Source organism: Macaca thibetana, chromosome 12, assembly GCF_024542745.1.
Source record: "Macaca thibetana thibetana isolate TM-01 chromosome 12, ASM2454274v1, whole genome shotgun sequence".
Lineage (NCBI taxonomy): Eukaryota > Metazoa > Chordata > Mammalia > Primates > Cercopithecidae > Macaca > Macaca thibetana.
Genome location: NC_065589.1, coordinates 36,357,903 through 36,380,021, shown reverse-complemented (window position 1 = coordinate 36,380,021; position 22,119 = coordinate 36,357,903). Strand labels below are relative to the sequence as shown.

Sequence of the window (22,119 nt, the reverse complement as noted above, 5' to 3'; positions counted from 1 at the left end):
AAGCTGGAGTGCAATAGTGTGATCTCGGCTCACTGCAACCTCCTCCTCCCGTGTTCAAGTGACTCTCCTGCCTCAGCCTCTGAGTAGCTGGAATATCAGGGGCCCGCAACCACGCCCAGCTAATGTTTATATTTTTAGTAGAGATGGGGTTTCACCATGTTGGCCAGGATGGTCTTGAACTCTTGACTTCAGCTGATCCACTTGACTTCAGGTGATCTACCCACCTTGGCCTCCCAAAGTGCTAGGATTACAGGCATGAGCCACCGCGCCTGGCTTAAGTTGTTTAATTTAACTGAGTGAATGCACAGTAATATGTTCATGGACAAACCAGGCACAAAGGGATGTTTTCCCATAAAGCAAACACATGATGGCAGATACTGCGTGAGGCCAGAGGTTTTGTCATATTTGAACTTGGGTGGAACCCTGTGAGAATGACACAGTGGTAAGGGCTTCTGACACCTTGAAGAAAGCCTAGAATTGGGAATGATTTGAACAGATGAATCTGTTAAGAAAAGTTCACTAGGAAGATTGTGTGAACCAATTCTTTGGAAGAATGAAATTCATAGCTGCTTTAAGATCATGCAAACGGCCATGTGTGGTGGCTCATGCCTGTAATCCCAGCACTTTGGGAGGCTGAGGTGGGTGGATCACTTGAGCCCAGGAGTCCAAGACCAGCCTGGGCAACATAGCAAAACCCCATCTCTACAAAAAATTTAAAAAAATTAGCCGAGTGTTGTGACGCATGCACCTCTGGTCCTAGCTACTTAGGAGGCTGATATGGGAGGATTGCTTGAGCCAGGAGGTTGAGGCTGCAGTGAGTTGTGATCACGACACTGCACTCCAGCCTGGGCAACAGTGAGATTCTGTCTCAAAAAATAAAAAAGATCATACAAATTATTACAACGTTAGGACTCGGTGAAACTCAATAACATTTATTGAATGTGTTATTTACTTGGGTACATAAACTCCTTAAAATTGAGTGTGAACTTTTTCTGGATAAAAGATTTGTAGTTTCATCAGATTGTCAGTGGTTGAGTTTGTGACGTGCCCCCCCCCGACCCCCAAAGATTAAAAGCCTTGAGTATACTTTTTTTTTTTTTTTGAGACGGAGTCTCGCTCTGTTGCCCAGGCTGGGATGCAGTGGCACGATCTCGGCTCACTGCAAGCTCTGCCTCCCGGGTTCACGCCATTCTCCTGCCTCAGCCTCCCAAGTAGCTGGGACTACAGGTGCCCACAACCATGCCCGGCTAATTTTTTGTCTTTTTAGTAGAGACAGGGTTTCACCGTGTTAGCCAGGATGGTCTCGATCTCCTGACCTCATGATCCACCTGCCTCGGCCTCCCAAAGTGCTGGGATTACAGGCTTGAGCCACCATGCCCAGCCGAGTATACTCAAAAGAGAAATACCCTGGGTCACATAAATCTACCAACATTTAACCTCTGTCCTGTTGCTGTTCATGAGTGCATTTGTACTTCAGTGGTAACAGAAACAACCACCACCACCACCACCTCCATCATGAGCCTGAGGATCATATTGCCAAGCTGACATATATGCTTTTGTGTGTATGGAAATGGGTTTGATACTCGGATATAGGTTTGAGTCCCTGTTCTGCTAGTTAGTAATTATATGACACTGATTCAGGAACTTTATCTCCTGTGTTTTGTTTTGCCTTCTCTAAAATAAGAGTCCTACCTCCTATGTTGCTGTGAGGATTAGAAAGAATGTATGTGACCTCCTTGGAATTCCTTCTTTCCTCTCATAACTCTTTGTTATAGGACTTAGGTTGCTGTATTGATTAGGGTTCACTTTTAGAGAACAGAATCTACTCAAGCTATAGAAAAGTTGATTTTTTTTTTTTTGAGTCAGAGTCTTGCTCTGTTGCCCAGGCTGGTGTACAATTGTGCCCAGGTGGCACAATCAGGGCTCACTGCAACCTCTGCCTCCTGGATTCAAGCTGTTCTCCTGCCTCTGCCTTCTGAATATCTGGGGTTACAGGTGCCCACCACCACGCCTGGCTAATTTTTGTATTTTTAGTAGAGACAAGATTTCACCATGTTGGCAAGGCTGGTCTTGAACTCCTGACCTCAAGTGATCCATCTGCTTCAAGCCTCTCAGAGTGCCGGGATTACAGGCGTGAGCCACCAGGTCCGGCCGAAAAGTAGAAATTTGAAGGACTAAAGAAACAGATTCTAGGCAGAGTATTCAGAAATGATTCTCAAAGCCACACTGCAGAATCAGAACACCAAGGAAGCTGCTGCATATTCTCTTGTCAGGAAAGCATTTGCTGAATGGGGAAGCTGCCGTAACAGTTGTTGGCCATGAAGTCATACCATCACTGATCCAATCAGGAAGCCGTCATGAGTAGAAACTTGTCTCCACAATGACCAGCTTCAGAATGGAGCTGTACCTGCTGTAGCCTGCTCCTTGACAGAGGAGCTAGTGCCTGAATGCTGCTATTCCTACCCCAGAGAAACCACATGCCTCTGTGACCATTTTTTAAAAATTGTTATTTTGAGACAGAGTCTTACTCTTTTACTCAAGCTGGAGTTCAATGGCACAATCACAACTCACTGCAGCCTTCAACTCCAGGCTCCAACTTCAGCCTTCCAAGTAGCTGGGACTGCAAGTGTGCACCACCATGCCTGGCTAACTCTTTAATTTTTTTTTTTTTTTTTTTTTTGAGACGGAGTCTCGCTCTGCCGCCCAGGCTGGAGTGCAGTGGCCGGATCTCAGCTCACTGCAAGCTCCGCCTCCTGGGTTCACGCCATTCTCCTGCCTCAGCCTCCCGAGTAGTTGGGACTACAGGCGCCCGCCACCGCGCCCGGCTAGTTTTTTGTATTTTTTAGTAGAGACAGGGTTTCACCGTGTTAGCCAGGATGGTCTCGATCTCCTGACCTCGTGATCCGCCCGTCTCGGCCTCCCAAAGTGCTGGGATTACAGGCTTGAGCCACCGCGCCCGGCCGGGAGTCTGAAATATGTATAATTTTTTTTCTTTAATCTTCCATCTTCTTCAATATAAGAAAGCATCCTAGGAAGAGATAAGATAGATATTGAATGTTAATCTGCCATGTGTATTCTAGTAGTTTTTGTGCAAGTATTATTAGCAGAGACAGAATTTCACCATGTTGACAAGGCTGGTTTTGAACTCCTGACCTCAAGTGATCCATCCGCCTCAAGCCTCCCAGAGGGCTGGGAAAAAAGACGTGAGCTACCATGCCTGGCCAAAAAGTAGAAATTTGAAGGGCTAAAGATTATTGTTCATTATTTTGTCCAAGTAGTATTTTTATTATTTTTTCTGTTCCAGAAGCTTTTTATTGTTGCTCCAAGTTTAAGAATTTTCAGTGATGGCAGAAAACCAACACTTTTAGACAACATCTTGCATAGCCCTGCTCAACTTCTGAATCTTGGTCTTGGCAGACATGTCAACATATTTCTTTCCAATGCACACAATCATTCCACCTATGATTGACAGATCAGTCTTACCCTCCAATTTCAATACTTGGCCTTGACTTAGGAATCTCCTGAAGAGATTTAGAATTAGAGAATTAGAATTCTCTAATTCAGAGAGTGTGGCTTCCTCTAAAGGAGATGCAGTGGCCACTGTGCAAGGTAGCTCTCCACGGTGGACACTCATCATGGTAGAAAAGGCAGAAATGACTCCTTGGGTATTGCTTCAGTGACCATGTTCAGCAAGCAAACTGATCGGGGTTGTGAGGGAAGAGAACGTCTCTGGCTGTGATGTCATTTAGGCTTTTCACTTTAACGGAACGCTTCACATAGGGGTTCAAAATAGAAGCAGCCACTTTGGGTTCCTTCAGGATTTGTGCTATTCTCAACAGCTCCTTTTCTACTTGCTCCAGCTTATTCTGTTTCGATGCAGCAGAATGAAGAGCCATGGCATAGAGACCTTCAATACTGTATACCTGAACTGAAGCCTTACAGGCTTGGCAATGGTCTGACCACAGATGTACTGAAGCATTGCACCTGCAGGGAGAGCCTAGACACTGCTGGAGGGTGGCCATCATCTCCCGGGCACCTTTTTACTATTTTTTAATTATAGAAGTAATATATAGCCTGGGTGTGGTGGCTCACACTTATAATCCCAGCACTTTGGGTGGCAGAGGTGGGAGGATTGCTTGAGCCCAGGGGTTTGAGACCAGCCTGGGCACCATAGCAAGATGCTGTCTCTATAAAAAATACAAAAATTAAGGCCGGGTGTGGTGGCTCATGCCTGTAATCCCAGCACTTTGGGAGGCCAAGGTGGGTGGATCGCTTGAGGTCACGAGTTCAAAACCAGCTTGACCAATATGGTGAAACCCTATTTCTGCTAAAAATACCAAAATTAGCCAGGAGCGGTGGCATGCATCTGTAGTCCTAGCTACTCAGGAGGCTGAGACAGGAGAATTGTTTGAACCTGGGAGGCAGAGGTTGCAGTGAGCCAAGATCGTGCCACTGTAATCCAGCCTAGGCGACAGAGTAAAACTCCATCTCAAATGAACAAACAAACCAAATATAAAAATTATCCAGTCATGGTGGTGCATGTCTATAGTCTCAACTACTCAGGAGATTGAGGTGGAAGGATTGCTTGAGTCCATGAGGTCAGTACTGCAGTGAACTGTGATTGTGCCATTGCACTCCAGCCTGGGTGACAGAATGAGACCCTGTCTCAAAACAAAAACAACAATAACAAACAAAACAGAAAAGTAATACATAGATATATTCTCTTTGTAGAAGACAAGAACAGAACAAATCTGTAGAATAAAAAATAAACATCCCGACCCACTCAGTTCCCACATTGCTTCCCAGCAGGAGTCACTGACAGCAGTTTACCAGCTATTGGTTCAATCTTTTGTCTGTGCCTGCATATGTATATAGAGGTATGTACACATATCTAAGAATTTTTTAAAACATAAATATGCTAATGCTAGTCCATAACTTTGCTTAGAAATCTTTCCATGTCAGGTCATAAAGATCTAATAGGGGTCAGGAAACTTTCTGCAAAGGGCCAGATAGTAAAGATTTTAGGCTTTGTGGACCACATATAGCAGCTGTCCCCAACCTTTTCAGTACCAGGGACTGGTTTCGTGAAAGACAATTTTTCCATGGATGAGGGTATGGGGGAGATGGTTTCAGGATGAAACAGTTCCACCTCAGATCATCAGGCATTAGATTTTCATAAGGAGTGCACAACCTGGATCCTTGCATGTGCAGTTCACAATAGAGTTTGCACTCCTATGAGAATCTAATAGATCTGGCAGGAGACAGAGCTCAGGTGGTAATGCTCTCTTCGCCTGCCACTTGCCTCCTGCTATGCTACCTGGTTCCTAACAGGCCACTGATCTGATATACAGTCTCTGTGACATAGTCTTCTTCTTTTTGTTGCTATTTGTTTTTGTTTTTTTAAACAACCATTTAAAAATGTCAACAACATTTTTTTTTTTTTTGAGACGGAGTCTTGCTCTGTCCCCCGGGGGGAGTGGTGGCGCGATCTCAGCTCACTGCAAGCTCCACCTCCTGGGTTCATGCCATTCTCCTGCCTCAGCCTCCCGAATAGCTGTGACTACAGGCGCCCGCCACCACACCCGGCTAATTTTTTTGTATTTTTAGTAGAGACGGGGTTTTGCCATGTTAGCCAGGATGGTCTCCATCTCCTGACCTCATGATCCGCCTGCCTCGGCCTCCCAAAGTGCTGGGATTACAGGCTTGAGCCACTGCGGCTGGCCTTTTTTTTTTTTTTTTTGAGATGGAGTCTTGCTCTGTCACCCAGGCTGGAGTGCAGTAGCATGACCTCGGCTCACTGCAATCTCTGCCTCCCAGGTTCCAGTGATTCTCCTTCCTCAGCCTCCCTAGTAGCTGGGACTACAGTTGCATGCCACCATGCCTGGCTCATTTTTGTATTTTTAGTAGAGACAGGGTTTCACCATATTGGCCAGGCTGGTCTCAAACTCCTGACCTCAGGTGATCCGCCCACCTTGGCCTCGTAAAGTGATGAGATTACAGGCATGAGCCACTGCTCTTGGCCCCACATTTTCTTTATTCATTCATCCTTCAATGGATATTTAGGTTGTTTCCATAGCCATCTTGGCTATTGTGAATAATGATGAAATGAACACAGGGGTACAGACATCTTTTTGGGATCCTGATTTCAATTCTTTTGGATATGTACCCACAAGTGAGACTGCTAGATCACATGATAGTTCTATTTTTAATTTTTTGAGGAAATTCCAAACTGTTTTCTACAGTGGCTGCATCATTTTGCATTCCTACCAACAGCATGCAGGAGTTCCACATCCTTGTCAACACTTTCTGTCTTTTTCTTTTTGATAAGCGGGGGTTCTGGGCCAACTCTTTCTCCCCTGGGAAAAGCTGAGAACTGGACTTTTTTTATCCACAAACTCTGTGCTGTGTGAGGGGAAGGGCCAATGGCGCCTATCAGCCAGAGACTCCACCTCCATTCTCCCCTTGGTATCCAAACTGTAACCGATCATGAGACTTCCAGGACTGGCAAAATATAGCTAGTTTTTTGGGAAGTCCTCTCACAAGAGTTGAGGTGCTGGACACAAACACCAACCTTTCCCCTCCTCTGGTGGAAGCTTGGGAGTGAGGGGATCTTCTCATGGTCATACGGCACGGGGTTAGGGGCAGGGTCTCCGATGAGAGAATGTCCCGAGTCTCCTTACTGGCTTCGGTGAGTCTGATGTAGCATTTTCTGGGGGTGCAGGAGCCTTTCAGGTAGTTTCTGATCTTCCGCAAAGGGAATTTGTCAATGAATTTTTGTTGAATCAGTATGTGGAGGGGAGGGGGAAGGATAATTCAGGTTTTTTTATACTGCCATGTTGCTGACATAACAACCTCTTATTAACATAACTACTTCTTTTTTTGTAAGTCTAGAAAGTTGTTAATCCTTTTTGAACCTCATTTCTTTTAAAAATAACTCTATAAATTGGAGGTGGCAACACTGAGACTTTATTAGGTTACAGTAAGTATTAAATGAAATCATGTATGCATTTCGCGTGGATGTTACTGGCTCCTACTCCCAGTTGAGCAGAAGACTAGATCCATTTCATGGACTCACTAGGGGTGGCTTACATTTCCTTAACATCAAACTGGCTAATTAAAAGACGGCTTTAGCCATTTTCTCCCTCTCCTACTCTGGGCTATCTTCTCTGAGAGCCAACATTCCTGCCCAGCACTTTTTTTTTTTTTGAGACAGGGCCTCACTCTGTTGCCCAGGCTGGAGTGCAGTGGTGCCATCTCGGCTCACTGTAACCTCTGCCTCCCGGGTTCAAGCGATTCTCCCGCCTTAACCTCCCGAGTAGCGGGAATTACAGGCGCCCACCACCACACTTGGCTAATTTTTGTATTTTTAGTAGAGACGGGGTTTCACCATGTTGGCCAGGCTGGTCTCGAACTCCTGGCCTCAAGTGATCCTCCCACCTCAGCCTGCCAAAGTGCTGGGATTACAGGCATGAGCCACCATGTCCAGCTTCTGCCCAGCACTTCTAACCCTCCTCCAGCATCTATTTCCTCTTCTTCTTCAATGCCTGGGATATGGGCTCTATTCCAGGCACTCCTGCTAGTTCCTCCACTAGGATCTGAACCTTCCTCTCACCCATAAACAGGTACTTTCATAGGGTCAGAACAATGCTTTGGTCTGTGGTCTGTCTTGGGGGTTGGGGGGCTGCCGCCCTCCCACATGCCTGTTAGAGATATGATAGGAAAGCTGGGCTGCATGTGTACCAGCATCTTCCAGCATTGATATGTAGCCTTGCCCCTTACTGTTTAGAACCAGTTTCCTCTGCTCCTTCCTTCACTCTGAGGACTTTGTAATTGGACAAATGTTAATATCCCTACTTTTTTCCCCTTAGGATCAATTTTCTCTCAGGAGGCTCCTCATTGACTCATGCAAACAGATTTCTGGCAGGAACTGCTCCAAGGCCTTCCAGATGTTCACAGGCATGGATGAATCAGAGCAAAAATGGACAGATGCAACTGAAATGGAGGGTTCTGCTATGTAAGTAAAGCATCCAGCCTTTCACATTGGGAGTCACCACGAGTCCTAAGCTTGAGTTGAGTCATCTTTAATTGAGGTACACAGAGTAGGGCAGCTTTGAAGTCATTTACACCTGAAACTGGACCCCTACCCGGTGTCTTTCTCTCTATGTGACCTGGAGTTAGCTACTTAACTTTCTGAGTTTCAATTTACTCACAGTTAAAATAGTAATACTAATTTTCATTTTATGGTTTGTTGTGTGCATTATTAAATAATATTTAGAAAATATCTGGCAAGTACTAGGTTTGCTTTTTATTCTTTTTCCATTAAGCATCTCTTTTGTGACTTACTAAGGCTGAGTTTTATTTTATTATATTTCTATCATCCTTCTTTTCGTGTAGTCTTTTTCTTTCTCTTTTTTTTCTTTTTTCTCTTTCTCCCCTCCTGCCTGCCTGCCTACCTTCCTTCTTTTTTTCTTTGCTGTGTTTTTAAAGCAGTAGACAAATATCAGAGAACAGGACCCCATCATTAGAACACTGACAAGTTTTTCTAGCAGAAACAACAATATTTTGTTCCAACAATTGTGTAGGCTTAATATATAAGTAACTTCACAATATCCTTAAAAAATTAAACACAGATTAGAGTGTTCTAAAATTATTTAAAAATTTAAAAATGTTAAAAATTGGCTGGGTGCGGTGGCTCACACCTGTAATCCCAGCACTTTGGGAGGCTGAGGCGGGTGGATCACCTGAGGTGGGGAGTTCGAGACCAGCCTGACCAATATGGAGAAACCCCGTCTCTACTAAAAATACAAAACTAGCCAGGTGTGGTGGTGCGCGCCTGTAATCCCAGCTACTCGGGAGGCTGAGGCAGGAGAATCGCTTGAACCTAGGAGGCAGAGGTTGCAGTGAGCCGAGATCATGCCATTGCACTCCAGCCTGGGCGACAAGAGCAAAACTGCATCTCAAAAAAAAAAAAAAGTTAAAAATCACACATAAGCTCACAACTTACAAGAACAAAGAACTTTTATATTTTATATTACTTACCATAAACCAATAGCAAATATCTATTTCTCAAAGGCACAAATTCTGCGTAAAATTTAGCCATGCCTTCCCACACCTGTTACCCAAATACAATTCAATAAAATCAGTGACGCCAGGGTATTGTGAAGCTTCAACTACAACTGGATATAAAATGAGCTTATCTAAGTTGTTGTTATGGTGCTAACTTTATAAAAAATGTATCTGAGAATGGACTTTCTCTTTCTACCTAATCTAAAAGGTAGAATGCTGGAGATAGTGAATTACCCCAAACCACAAATGGGAAACAGATGGCTTTTCAGCCAGGAACAGAACCAATTATTTATAACCTTCTCCTCGTCATCCTTTTTACAAACTAAACCTGGCAAATGGTTGGGAACATGAGCTCACAAGTCAGTAGGACAACAAAATATGCTGGTTATACCGTAGGCTAGTTTCTTCCGGAAAGAAGGCACAGTAGTGCAGGATGAAAATAGGGGTGATGAAAGCAACTTAAGGTTACTTTTGATTTTTAAAAATAGTAATTCTGGACTGGGTGCTGTGGCTCATGCTTGTAATCCCAGCACTTTTGGAGGCTGAGGGGGGTGGATCACCTGAGGTCAGGAGTTTGAGATCAGCCTGGCTAACGTGGTGAAACCCCGTTTCTACTAAAAATACAAAAAATTAGCCAGGCATGGTGGCGTGTGCCTGTAATCCCAGCTACTTGGGAGGCTGAGGCAGGAGAATCGCTTGAACCTGGGAGGTGGAGGTTGCAGTGAGCCGAGATCGCACCATTGCACTCTGGCTTGGGCAACAAGAGTAAAACTCCGTCTCAAAAAAAAAAGTAATTCTGGCTGGGTGCAGTGGCTCATGCCTGTAATCCCAGCACTTTGGGAGGCTGAGGTGGGTGGATCACCTGAGATTAGTTTGAGACCAGCCTGACCAACATAGTGAAACCCCCCCCTCTAATAAAAATACAAAAATTAGCCGGGCATGGTGGCGGGCGCCTGTAATCCCAGCTATTCAGGAGGCTGAGGCGGGAGAATTGCTTGAACCCGGGAGGCAGAGGTTGCAGTGAGCCAAGCCATTGCACTCCAACCTGGGTGACAGAGCAAGACTCTGTCTCAAATTAAAAAAAAAAAAAAAGTAATACCACCAGAGCTATTGAATGAAAGGTTTCCAAGTGTTGTAATGTTAATTCTGAAGTGTCAACATCATGTTTTTAGAAGGATGTTATTGAATCACAACATATTGTCACTTGAAGGCACCTCTAATCTCAGTTTACAAATAAGAAAGTGTGATGTACTTGTTGGGCAAACACAGTGGGCAATGGACCAGCCAGTGGGGTCACCCCAATGAATCCTGAGTTACAATTCTAAATACTGCCTCATTTGTACACACTGGGAACTGGGAAAATGTCAGGTTACAAGCAAAATATATTTGCATAGACCTTTACATTTTTCACTGTGCTATTCTCGACAACACTGTTGATTACTATCCTCTTTGAAATCCACGTCTAACTCAGACCAGCAATGAAGTCTCTTTAATTCTTAAAACCAGTAATGTCGGTGTTGCTGATCTACATGTAGGATTTCAGAATTTAACCAGGCCAGATAGTACAACTGTGTTCAACTCAACTAGGACCAGGAAGTTCCCAAGTGGACTTTGCATTGAATGGAGTTTTAAAACTCCACAGAGGCCCACCAGTGGATTAAGTATGTATTCTTGGAACACCAAAAAACAGGAGGCCTTGTTGGTATCACTGGCAATCCCTAGATGACAAAGTTTCAAGTAAGGGGAAATGAAGACAGGGTCTTGCTCTGCCACCAGGCTGGAGTGCGGTAGTGTGACCTTGGCTCACTGCAGCTTTGAATTCTCGGGCTCAAGCGATCTCTTTGCCTCAGCCTCTTGAGTAGCTTGGATTACAGGCACATGCTGCCATGCCCCACTATGTTTCTATAGAGACAGGGTCTCACTATGTTGCCCAGGCTGGTCTTAAGCTCCCGGCCCAAAGCCATCATCCTGCTTTGGCCTCCCAAAGCACTAGGATTACAGGTATGAGCCACTGTGCCTGGCCCAAGAAAGTAATGCGTTTTATAAAGTTTAGCGCATAAGGAATTCAATAAGGAGAGGTCATAGTCCTCCCTCAGGTATCATGTAGAAGCAAAGCAGAGCTCATATGTACTTAAAATGTCATCCAGGGTCACTGTCTGAAGTGCTAATTTTATGTTTCTTTTTACACAAAAAAAGAAAAAAAGTTAATCTTCCAACTCAACGAGTCAGTCACCTAGTATAATAACTGAATGAGCTGGGTATAGTTCCTCCATTTCAAATGGTTTACATAATTGGATATAATAGAGAGCAATATTCAGCAAAAGGTGATCACTATAAACATGTGAAATATCATTATGAATGTGCTTGAGGAACATTGGGGGTGGGTCAGGGCATGGGATAAAGGTTGAGTTAATCTAAAAAAGAAGAGACTTCATTGAGAAGGAGTTTGAAAGGAGATAGGCAATCTGGCAGCTTAAAAAGATGGAGAATCCAAGCCATGTGTAATATATATGTGCCTGCTTGAATTTTCATTAGGACCAAGTTGTCCCTAATGGCATGAAAAATAATAAAATACAAAGTTGGATGAAAGTTAGATTATTGAACCCAGAAGAAAGTGCTTATAGCTATGATATCCTTAATTTTTTATGAAACTTTCTCTTTAATAGTTTATAATGATAAACCTCTAGTTGAGTGGAAAAATCTGGCACTGGAGAATTTTACTTAATTATATAACTGAGAGTTGACAGAGCTTTTAAAAAAAATTAGCTTGTGCCATGTAAAAGTGCTGGTATTTGATCTTGACCATTTTTGACCTAACAAACTGGCAGTGTTTTATGCTTTGACATAAAACATGGATTAATAATTTCATAAAAATAGTTATATATACCAGGTGCGATGGCATGCCTGTAAGCTCAGCACTTTGTGAGGCCAAAGCAGGAGGATTGCTCACATCCAGAAGTCCGAGACCAGCCTGGACAATATAGCAAGACCTTGTCTCTCCAAAAAATCAGAACCTATCCAGGTGTGGTGGTGTGTGCCTGTAGTCCTAGCTACTTGGGAGGCTAAAGTGGGAGGATCACTTGAGCCCAGACGGTTGAGGCTACAGTGAGCTGTGATCGTGCCACTGCCCTCAGCCTGGACGACAGGGTGAGAGACCCTGTCTCAAAAAAATAAAAAAATAACTCAAGAAGTGCTATATATATTTATATATATAATATTTGACTTATTACATGCAATTTGTCTTATTTCATATTTTATTTCCATACATAATATAATTCAGTATATGTAACATTAAAACCCTACTAAACATAGCATCATTTTGATGACTGAAAAATCACTTCCTTCTTCTTCACTAGACATTCATTGAGCACCTATTATGTTTTCAGTCCTCTGTTCCTTGCTGAGATACAAGGATGAGTAAAATATATTTCTTGCCCTTGACTTTCTCAGTTTAGTAAGGGAGATGAACACCTTAACAGATCATTACTCAGAGAGACTGTGTGTATAGGGGTTAAGAAGGAAGACCCTGAGGTCAGACAGACCTAGATGTTTAGTCTGATCTTCACCACTTTTGCTAAGTGACAAAGCTCTCTTAGCCTTGTGGAAATAATAACAGTACCTCCCAGGATTCTTGTGAGAGTTAAATATGGCAATGCACGTGAAGTTGTTTAGCATTGTACTGTACTTCACAAGTACTCAGGAAATGCTTAGTATTACTGTGTGTGTTAAATGCGACTTATATAATTAGATGTGGTTGGTACTTGCTTCCTTTGAGTGGAGTTAGGTCAACTGGTTTTAAGGATAAACAACATATGACAGTGACAATGGTTTATAGTGAACTATAGTGAACTCCTCATAGTGGTTTAGAGAAAAATCTCATCATCTTTTCCTGGAAATGAAACCTGTTATCAATCAGAAGTGCTGGTCTAAGGAAGTAAGGAAGTGGCTGAACAGATTGAACACACCTCTCAGGAGTGGGCCTGGCTTTTCTAGGTACTCAATATTCTTTTAACGCTTTAGGTTAAAAAAAAAAAAAAAAAAAAAAAAAAAAGAGGGGCCGGACACGGTGGCTCAGGCCTGTAATCCCAGCACTTTGGGAGGCCGAGGCAGGTGAATCACGAGATTGAGACCATCCTGGCTAACATAGTGAAACCCCGTCTCTACTAAAAATACAAAAAAATTAGCTAGGCTTGGTGGCAGGCAGGTGGCGGCTGCCTGTAGTCCCAGCTACTCAGGAGGGTGGGGCAGGAGAATGGCGTGAACCTGGCAGGCGGAGCTTGGAGCTTGCAGTGAGCTGAGATCTTGCCGCTGCACTCCAGCCTGGGTGACAGAGCGAGACTCTGTCTCAAAAAAATAAATAAATAAATAAAGAAGAACTGAAACAGGAATTGATTTGATGATAATTAAGAACTTAAATTCTCTTCTCCAGTTCACGTTTGTCTTCTCAGACAAAATAGTTATTGCCAAGAAGCCCAGACACAGGAATGCCTTTATCAAAACCTACTGAATAGTCTTTCCTTCAGTAAATACTCTTGAGCCCTACAGTTTGCCAGGCACTGTGCTAGGCTCTGGGAGTGTGAAGGTAAGCAAAACCACAGGCTGCTGGCGGAGACAGACATTCTTCAAATAAGCCTCCACATACATAATCATAGTTGCTCTAAGTGAGGAGCTTAGAGTAGGGGCCCTGATTTAGGCTGGGGCATAGGTTTGTGGAGGCAGGGTAGAGTTCGTTTAGGGAAGTAACATCTAAAAGTACCACTTACCCTTTAGAAGAGCTGGCGATTTTCTCTCTCTTTTTTTTTTTTTTTGAGACAGAGTCTTGCTCTGTCACCCAGGTTAGAGTTGCAATGGAGCAATCTTGGCTCAGTGCAATCTCCGCCTCCCGGGTTCAAGTCATTCTCATGCCTCAGCTTCCCGAGTAGGTGGGATTACAGGTGCCTGTCATCACGCCTGGCTAATTTTTGTATTTTTTAGTAGAGACGGGGTTTCACTATCTGGGCCAGGCTGATCTCGAACTCTTGACCTCATGATCCACCCCCACCTTGACCTCCCAAAGTGTTGGGATTACAGGCGTGAGCCACTGTGCCTGGCTGATTTTCTCTTTAGTTCCAAAACTGCCAGCAAGTTCAGGAGATAAAAGCTTAGTCAAATAAATTTTTTGGTTACCATATGGAAAATGTCATGTTGATATAGATTATTTATTCTATCACCCAACTATATTGATAACATTAAACATGGCCGTTCTATCTGTCATTCTGCCCCAATGGAACTTTCATTTCATTAATGTTATACAAAGTAAAATCATCTACCTCTGGAATGATTTTATCATTATTAACGCACATATACACGTATACTTAATTATGGTTCTTTATGAGCACTAAAGAAGCTGGGAAAATTTGAGAAGATAGTAGAATGAAATGATTCTTCCTTTCTTGTCTGGGAGGGGTTCCTTGCTCTGGAATGATACTTCATGTATAAATACAGTGTTTCTCCGTGGTCTTCCTTTTAGATTTTTGGAGGTTGATGGGAAGGGCTGAATTTCAGTGAAGCACACACTGAAAACAGCTTATTTTGTAGGAGGGATTATAATATCCCAAACATTGTATAAAAGTGGCATTTTGAGATTTCCTCAGAAATGTATTAAAAACGCAGAGAGGAAAAAAATGATTGTAGCAAGTATTCAGCCATTTTGTCCTTTTGTTCAAATATTTACAGGAATAGTCACACTTATTTTTTTCAGCCTTAAATAAGCAAAGCTTGATTTTTTAAAAGAGGTTGTCTTTTCGGTGTTGCAAGTGGAATCTGCTCGTATTGATTGGGTTGCTCTTCAGTAATTTCCTTCAGCGTGCACGTATCTTCCTTTTTATGTTTTTCTCAAGCAATCAGTAAATAACGTATTTATCAAACTTAAGAGAGTGTCCAAACGTAATTTCTTTGGAAAAGCTGGGTTTCTTTCTTGCTGAGGTATATAGTTGATGAGTTCTTTAGCCAGTTGGATTATAGCAGCTCAGTGAGATCATAGCAAGTAACCTGGTTATGTTGTACTGATATTTATCACAGGAAATGAACTCATCTCCACAAATTATTTGCTGCAAAATAAATTAACTCCTTTAGTAGAAGATTATCACAGGATCAGCACGTCCCACTTGTCAAGGAAGGAATATGAGCACAGTGTAGCTTTACTGTAACAGCAGGAAACCATTATTTTGTTGTTCACAGTAGTCTCACATAAATCTAAAATAATATCATCAAATGAACTCTCTGATTGGAGTCATTGATCACTAAATTATTAGAAGCCCAAGAAATTGCTAAGTTTCACCGGGCATGGTGGCTTATGCCTGTAATCCCAGCACTTTGGGAGGGCGAGGCGGGCGGATCACCAGAGGTTGGAAGTTCAAGACCAGCCTGACCAACATGGAGAAATCCTGTCTCTACTAAAAATACAAAATTAGCTGGGTGTAACCCCAGCTACTCAGGAGGCTGAGGCAGGAGAATTGCTTGAACCTGGGAGGTGGAGGTTGCAGTGAGCCAAGATCGTGCCATTGCACTCCAGCCTGGGCAACAAGTTGGAAACTCTGTCTCAAAAAAAAAAAAAGAAAAAAGAAAAAAAGAAAAAGAAATTGCCAGGTTTCAACAAAGTCATAGTCATGTTAGTTGTGTGAAATATTTCATAATACATTCTAATAAAAGGATTATTCCTGTAAGGTTATAACAACGATATTGTGCACTTTTACTATTGCATAGCTTTTCCTATGAGCCTGACACTATGTTAGGCACTTACATGCATTATTTTGTGTCCTTTGTACAGCAAACCTAGAATGGTTTACTCATGGGTTTCTTCCCCAGATCACAGATAAAGAATAGAGAACTGATTGTGCTAAAAAAATTTTCTGGTGCCTGTGATCAGTGCATTATATTTGGTATCTACGTTGGGCTGAGAATAAAAAAATAGAAACTAGAAGGACACTAGAAATAGAGGGAAGATAGGGAATTGGAGGGGACCAGAGCTAGAAAAGGAAATTATAGTAATAGATTATGCCAGAGACTGTGTATATGATGGGACAAACAACATTTTTTTTTCTTTCCTTTTTTTTTTTTTTTTTTCTTTGAGACAGAGCCTTGCTCTGTGGCTCAGGCTGGAGTGCAGTGGTACAATCTGGGCTCACTGCAAACTCTGCCTCCCTGATTCAAGCAATTCTCATACTTCAACCTCCCAAGTAGCTGGGATTATAGGTGTGTGCCATCATGCCTGGCTAATGTTTGTATTTGTAGTAGAGTCGGGGTTTTGCCCTGTTGGCCAGGCTGGTCTTGAACACCTGACCTCAAATGATCTGCCTGCTTTGGCCTTGAAAAGTGCTGGGATTACAGGTGTGAGTCATCGTGCCTGGCCACAACTTTTTTTCTATACTTTCACGGTATTCTTAATATTTCTGCCACAGGATTCAGGAGTTTTTCCCACAGCAAGCAATTTTCCAGTTCTCTATGGACATCAAGTAGTGTCCTGTGAATCAACTTAATTCTGACTCTTTCTCTATCTGGTGACAGTACAGACACCACAGGTCAAGGGCTCAGTCAAGACTGCCCCAATTTCATATGCCGGGTTGTAACCTGTTCTTACAGCCAACAGGAATCCAGGGTTCCTATGACTGCCTCTCACATTCGTTAATTTGCTAGACCAGCTTGGAGAACTCAGGAAAATAGTTAACTCCCTATATTTGCAGTTTATTACAAAGGCTAGAACTCAGAGGCAGCCAGATGGGAGTGATGCACAGGACAAGCTACATAGGAAAGTGCACAGCTTCTATGCTGTCTCTAGGTGGGATTTTTTTTTTTTTTTCTTTGAGATAGGGTCTTGCTCAGTCGCCCAGGCTGGAGTGCAGTGGTGCAATCACTGTTCACTGAAGCCTCGACATCCCTGGCTCAAGCAATCTCCCCACCTTAGTGTCCTAAGTAGCTGGGACTACAGGCCACACTACCACGCCCAGTTAATTTTGGACTTTTTGTAGAGATGAAGTCTTGCCATGTTGCCCAGGTGAGTCTGAAACTCCTGGGTTCAAGTGATCTTCCTGCCTCAGCCTCCCAAAGTGCTGGGGTTACAGGCATGGGCCACCCTGCCCGATGGGTTTTTCTTTTCTTTTCTTATGAGACAGGGTCACCCAGGCTGGAGTGCAGTGGTGCAATCATAGCTCGCTGTAACCTCGAACTCTTGGGCTGGAGAGATCCTCCTGCCTCATCCTGTTGAGTTGTTAGTCTTAAAGGCATCCACCACCATGCCTAGCTAATTTTTTGGTTTTTTGTTTTTTTTGTAGAGACAGGGTCTTGTTTTGTTGCCCATGCTGGTCTCAAACTCCTGGGCTCGAACGATCCTCCCACTCGGCCTCTTGGAAGTGCTGGGATTCCAGGCAGGAGCCACCGAGCACAGCCTGCGGCCTGGATGTCTATGTGAGACAGTAGGTGGCACTCTAAGCGTCTCCGAACGTTTCTTGGCACTCTATTGTGTGCCGTACCTTGTGCTGCACTCTACTCACGTTTGATTCTTTGTAGTACACTATGCCTCACTCCTCATCTTGGAATCATTTACTGTACCATACGCCTCAGTCTTTTTGTCTTGGAATCTTTTTTGTTTGTTTGTTTTGTTTTTTTGAGACGGAGTTTCGCTGTTGTTGCCCGGGTTGGAGTGCAATGGCGCGATCTCGGCTCACTGCAACCTCTGCCTCCCGGGTTCAAGCGATTCTTCTGCCTCAGCCTTCCGCGTAGCTGGGATTACAGGCGCATGCCACTACGTCCACCTAATTTTTTATTTTTAGTAGAGACGGGGTTTCATCATATTGGTCAGGCTGGTCTCAAACCCCTGACCTCAGGTGATCCGCCCGCCTCGGCCTCCCAAAGTGCTGGAATTACAGGCGTGAGTCACAGCACCCGGCCGGTCTTGGGATCTTTAGTAGCGCCGGATGCTCTAGGTTTTCATCTTGGGATTATTTGGGGGCCATACGCCCCAGTCATTTTGTCTTGGAATCATTTGGGAGACTGTATGCTCCCGTCTTTTTTTTTTTTTTTTTTGAGATGGAGTCTCAGTCTGTCGCCAAGCTGGAGTGTAGTGGCTTGATCTCGGCTCGCTGCAACCTCCGCCTCCCTGGTTCAAGCGATTCTCCTGCTTCAGCCTCCCAAGTCGCTGGGATTGCAGGCATGCGCCACTATGCCCAGCCAAATTTTGTATTTTTAGTAGAGATGGGGCTTCACCATGTTGGCTAGGATGGTCTCCATCTCCTGACCTCGTGATCTGCCCGCCTCGGCCTCCCAAAGTGCTGGGATTACAGGCGTGAGCCACTGCGCCCGCCCGACTGTCCCGGTCTGTTTGTTTTGCAATTGTTTGAAGTGCCGTACTCCCTGATCTTTTCGTCCTGAAATTCTCTGGGGAACTGTATACCCAATCTTTTCATCTTGGAATCCTGTAGCGGACCGTATTGCCCTAGTGTTTTTGTCTTGGCATTGTTTGCAGTGCTGTACACCCCAATCTTTCCGTCTTGAAAACCTTTGGGATATTGTACCCTTGGTCTTTTCGTCTTAGAATTCTTTGCGGGATTGTACGCACCCGTTTTTCATCTTGGAATCTTTTGGGAGACCGTATGCCCCAGTCTTTTTGTTGTAGGATTATTTGGGATACGGTATTCACCAGTCTTTCCATCTTGGAATGTTTTGGGAGATTGTACGCTCCAGTTTTTACGGCTTGGAATCGCTTGCAATGCCCTATGCCCTAGTCATTTCATCTTGGAATATTTTGGGGTGTCATATGCCCCAGTCTTTTGTCTTGGAGTCATTTGCAGTGTTGTAGGCGCTAGTATTTTTATCTTGGAATTCTTTGGTGGACTGTACACGCCAGTGTTTTCATCATGAAATCTTTTGGGAGACGCTACGTTCCAGTCTTTTCATCTTGGAATCTTTTGCGGTGCCGCAGCTCCAGACTTTTTGTCTTGGAATTTTTGGGGGCAGCTTAAGCCCCAGTCTTTTCATTTTGGAATTCTTTGGCGGACTGTATTCACCAGTTTTTTCATCTTGGAATCTTTTATGAGATCGTACATCCCAATCTTTTTGTCTTGGAATCGTTTGCAGTGCCGTCTGCCCCAATCTTTTCAGCTTGGAACTCTTTGGGGGGACTATACACCCCAGTCTTTTAATCTAGGAATCTTTTGGGAGTCCGTATGCCCCAATCTTTTTGTCTTAGAATTCTTTGTGGCATTATACACCCCAGTCTTTTCATCTTGGAATCTTTTGGGAGACTGTATGCCCTACCTAGTCTTTTTGTCTTTGAATCATTGCAGTGTCATACTCCCCAGTCTTTTAATTTTGGAATCGTTTGCAGAGCTGTATTTCCTGATTATTTTTCTCTTGGAATTATTTGGGGGACTATATGCCCCAGTCTTTTCATCTTGGAATTTTTCAGGAAACCATATACTCCAGTCTTTTTATCTTGGAATCATGTGCATTGCTTTATTCCCTACACTTTTTTTTTTTTTTTTTTTTTTTTTTTGAGACAGAGTCTTGCTCTGTCGCCCAGGCTGGAGTGCAGTGGTGTGATCTCGGCTCCCAGGTTCAAGCGATTCTCCTGCCTTAGCCTCCCAAGTAGCTGTGACTACAGGCACCTGCCACCATGCCCGGCTAATTTTTTGTATTTTTAGTAGAGATGGGGTTTCACTGTGTTAGCCAGGATGGTCTCCATCTCCTGACCTCATGATCCACCTGCCTCGGTCTCCTAAAGTGCTGGATTACAGGCGTGAGCCACCGTGCCCAGCCATTCCCTGGTCTTTTTGCCTTGGAATCATTTGTAGTGTCATACACCCCAGTTCTTTCATCTTGGAATTCTTTGGGGCACTGTGTGCCCCAGTGTTTCCATCTTGGAGTCACTTGCAGGGCTGTACTCTTCGAATCTTTGGGGACACCGTATGCCCCAGTCTTTCCCATCTTGGAATCTTTTCGGAGACCCTATGCCCAGTCTTTTTGTCTTGGACTCATTTGCAGGGCTATATGCCCCAGTCTTTTCATCCCGGAATCTTTTAAGAGATCGCATGCCCCAACCTTTCCATCCTGGGATCATTTGCAGTGCTGTACTCTGTGATCTTTTTGTGTCGTAATAGTTCGCGGTGTCATCTTGGAATTATCTTGTCATCTTGGAAGTGTCTTTTCATCTTGGAATTATTTCAGGGACTATAAGTCCCAGTTATCTGTCTTGGAATTGTTTTCGGGGATGGATGCCCCAGTCTTTTCATTTTGGGGTCTTTGGAGAACCGTATGCCCCAGTGTTACTGTTTTAGCATTCTTTGCAGTACCGTGCACCGCAGTCTTTTCATCTTAGAATCCTTTGGGGTACCATACTCCCGGTTCATCTTGGAATTATCTGGGAGACCGTATGCCACAGTTTTTTCCAGTGTACCACAGTTTTAAACATTTATGTTCGCCTATTGAGAGACATCTTGGTTACTTCCAGTTGCCCCAGTTTTTTTGTCTTGGAATTCTTTGGAGGTACTGTATTTCCTCTTTTTGTCTTGGAATCATACACCCCAGTCTTCTCATCTTACAATTCTCTGGGGGTACAATATGCTCCAGTCTTTTCATCTTGGGATTCTTTCAGTGAATGCAGGTCCCAGTTTTTCTGTCTTGGAATTCTTTATGGGACCACACACCCCAGTCTTCCTGTCTTGGAAAGGTTCGCGCCACTCTTGCATGCAATCCCGCCGGCGGCACTCTGCAGGGCTTGGAGCCGCCTGCGCTACGGTATGCAGCACTCTCCACGGTAGCTCCCTGGGGACTCAGCTTTTCCAGTTCCCCATCTTTAGGCTGCAACATCATGGCAATGCCCAATAAAAAACAACGCAAGCAGTAGCCATCATGCTGCCAACACTGGCAGTGCCCTCTTGGGCAGTGGCCACTCTGCTGAGCGCATTACTAAGCCCAGAGCACTCTATGGACTCATCATCTCCATCTGGTGTTCACATATCCTGCTTGCTGCTCCAATTGTCCCCAAAATATGCCCCAGACTTGTTTTGAGCAGGTATAGTAAAATGCACAGACACACAAATGATTGCCAACGAACAAGTCACAGTTTATTATACTCACAGTCCCCAAGACACGGGAGGGGGTCATTCCACACAGGGCCACACAGGGAAGTGAAAAAGCAGAATGAGCAGGCGTAGAGAGAGGGAAAGCACTGGCAGACTATTATGGATTTCTCAGGAAGGAATGGGCAAAGGAAGGTAAGCAAATGGCGCAAATTTAGGATTGGATAGTTTGCATTGTTTCAGCAGATTCTGCGCTATAGGGTGCATTGCCAATTGTGTAAAAACTGGTTTTGGAGAGTCTGAGTATCTCTTAGTAAATCATGAATTTTAGGGTCTGATGCTCTCTCAGCAAATTGCTGCTTCTTCAAGATAGTGAACTGTAGCTTGGAGCCCACAGTGAAGGCCCTAGAAACGAGTCTGCCCGTTGTTCTCCCTCTTCTTTCTTTTCAAGATTTTAAAACTTGTAGCAATAAACACATAACATTAAATTTACCATATTTACCATTTTAAGCGTATAGTTCAGTAATATTAAGTATATTCACATTATTATGCAACAAATCCCTGGAACTTTTTCTTCTTGCAAATCTAAAAGTCTATAATCGGTAAACACTAATTCTCCTTCCCTCTTTCTGGACTTTGGTAACCTCTTCCTACTGTTTCTGTGATTTTGACTACCTTATTTAGTCTTTCTTTTCTTTCTTTTTTTGTTTTTTTTCAGACAGGGTCTCACTCTGTTACACAGGCTGGAGTGCACATGCAGTGTTGTGATCACAGCTCACTGCAGCCTCGAACTTCCGGGCTCAAGTGATCCTCCTACATCAGCTTCCCGAGTAGCTGGGACTACAGGCACTCACCACCACACCCTACTAATTTTTAAATCTTTTATAGAGACAGAGTTTCCCTATGGCTGGTCTCAAACTCCTGACCTCAAGGGATCCTCCCTCATGGCTGGGATTACTGGTGTGAGCCACTGTGCCGGGGGCGGTTTTTTTTTTTTTTT

The 22,119-nt window shown here is 43.8% G+C and overlaps 1 pseudogene; it reads right to left on the bottom strand.

Moving 5' to 3' along the window:
• Positions 1 to 3,364: 3,364 nt before the first annotated feature.
• On the bottom strand, positions 3,365 to 20,447 carry LOC126932300 (ATP synthase subunit O, mitochondrial-like; annotated as a pseudogene).
• Positions 20,448 to 22,119: the final 1,672 nt, after the last annotated feature.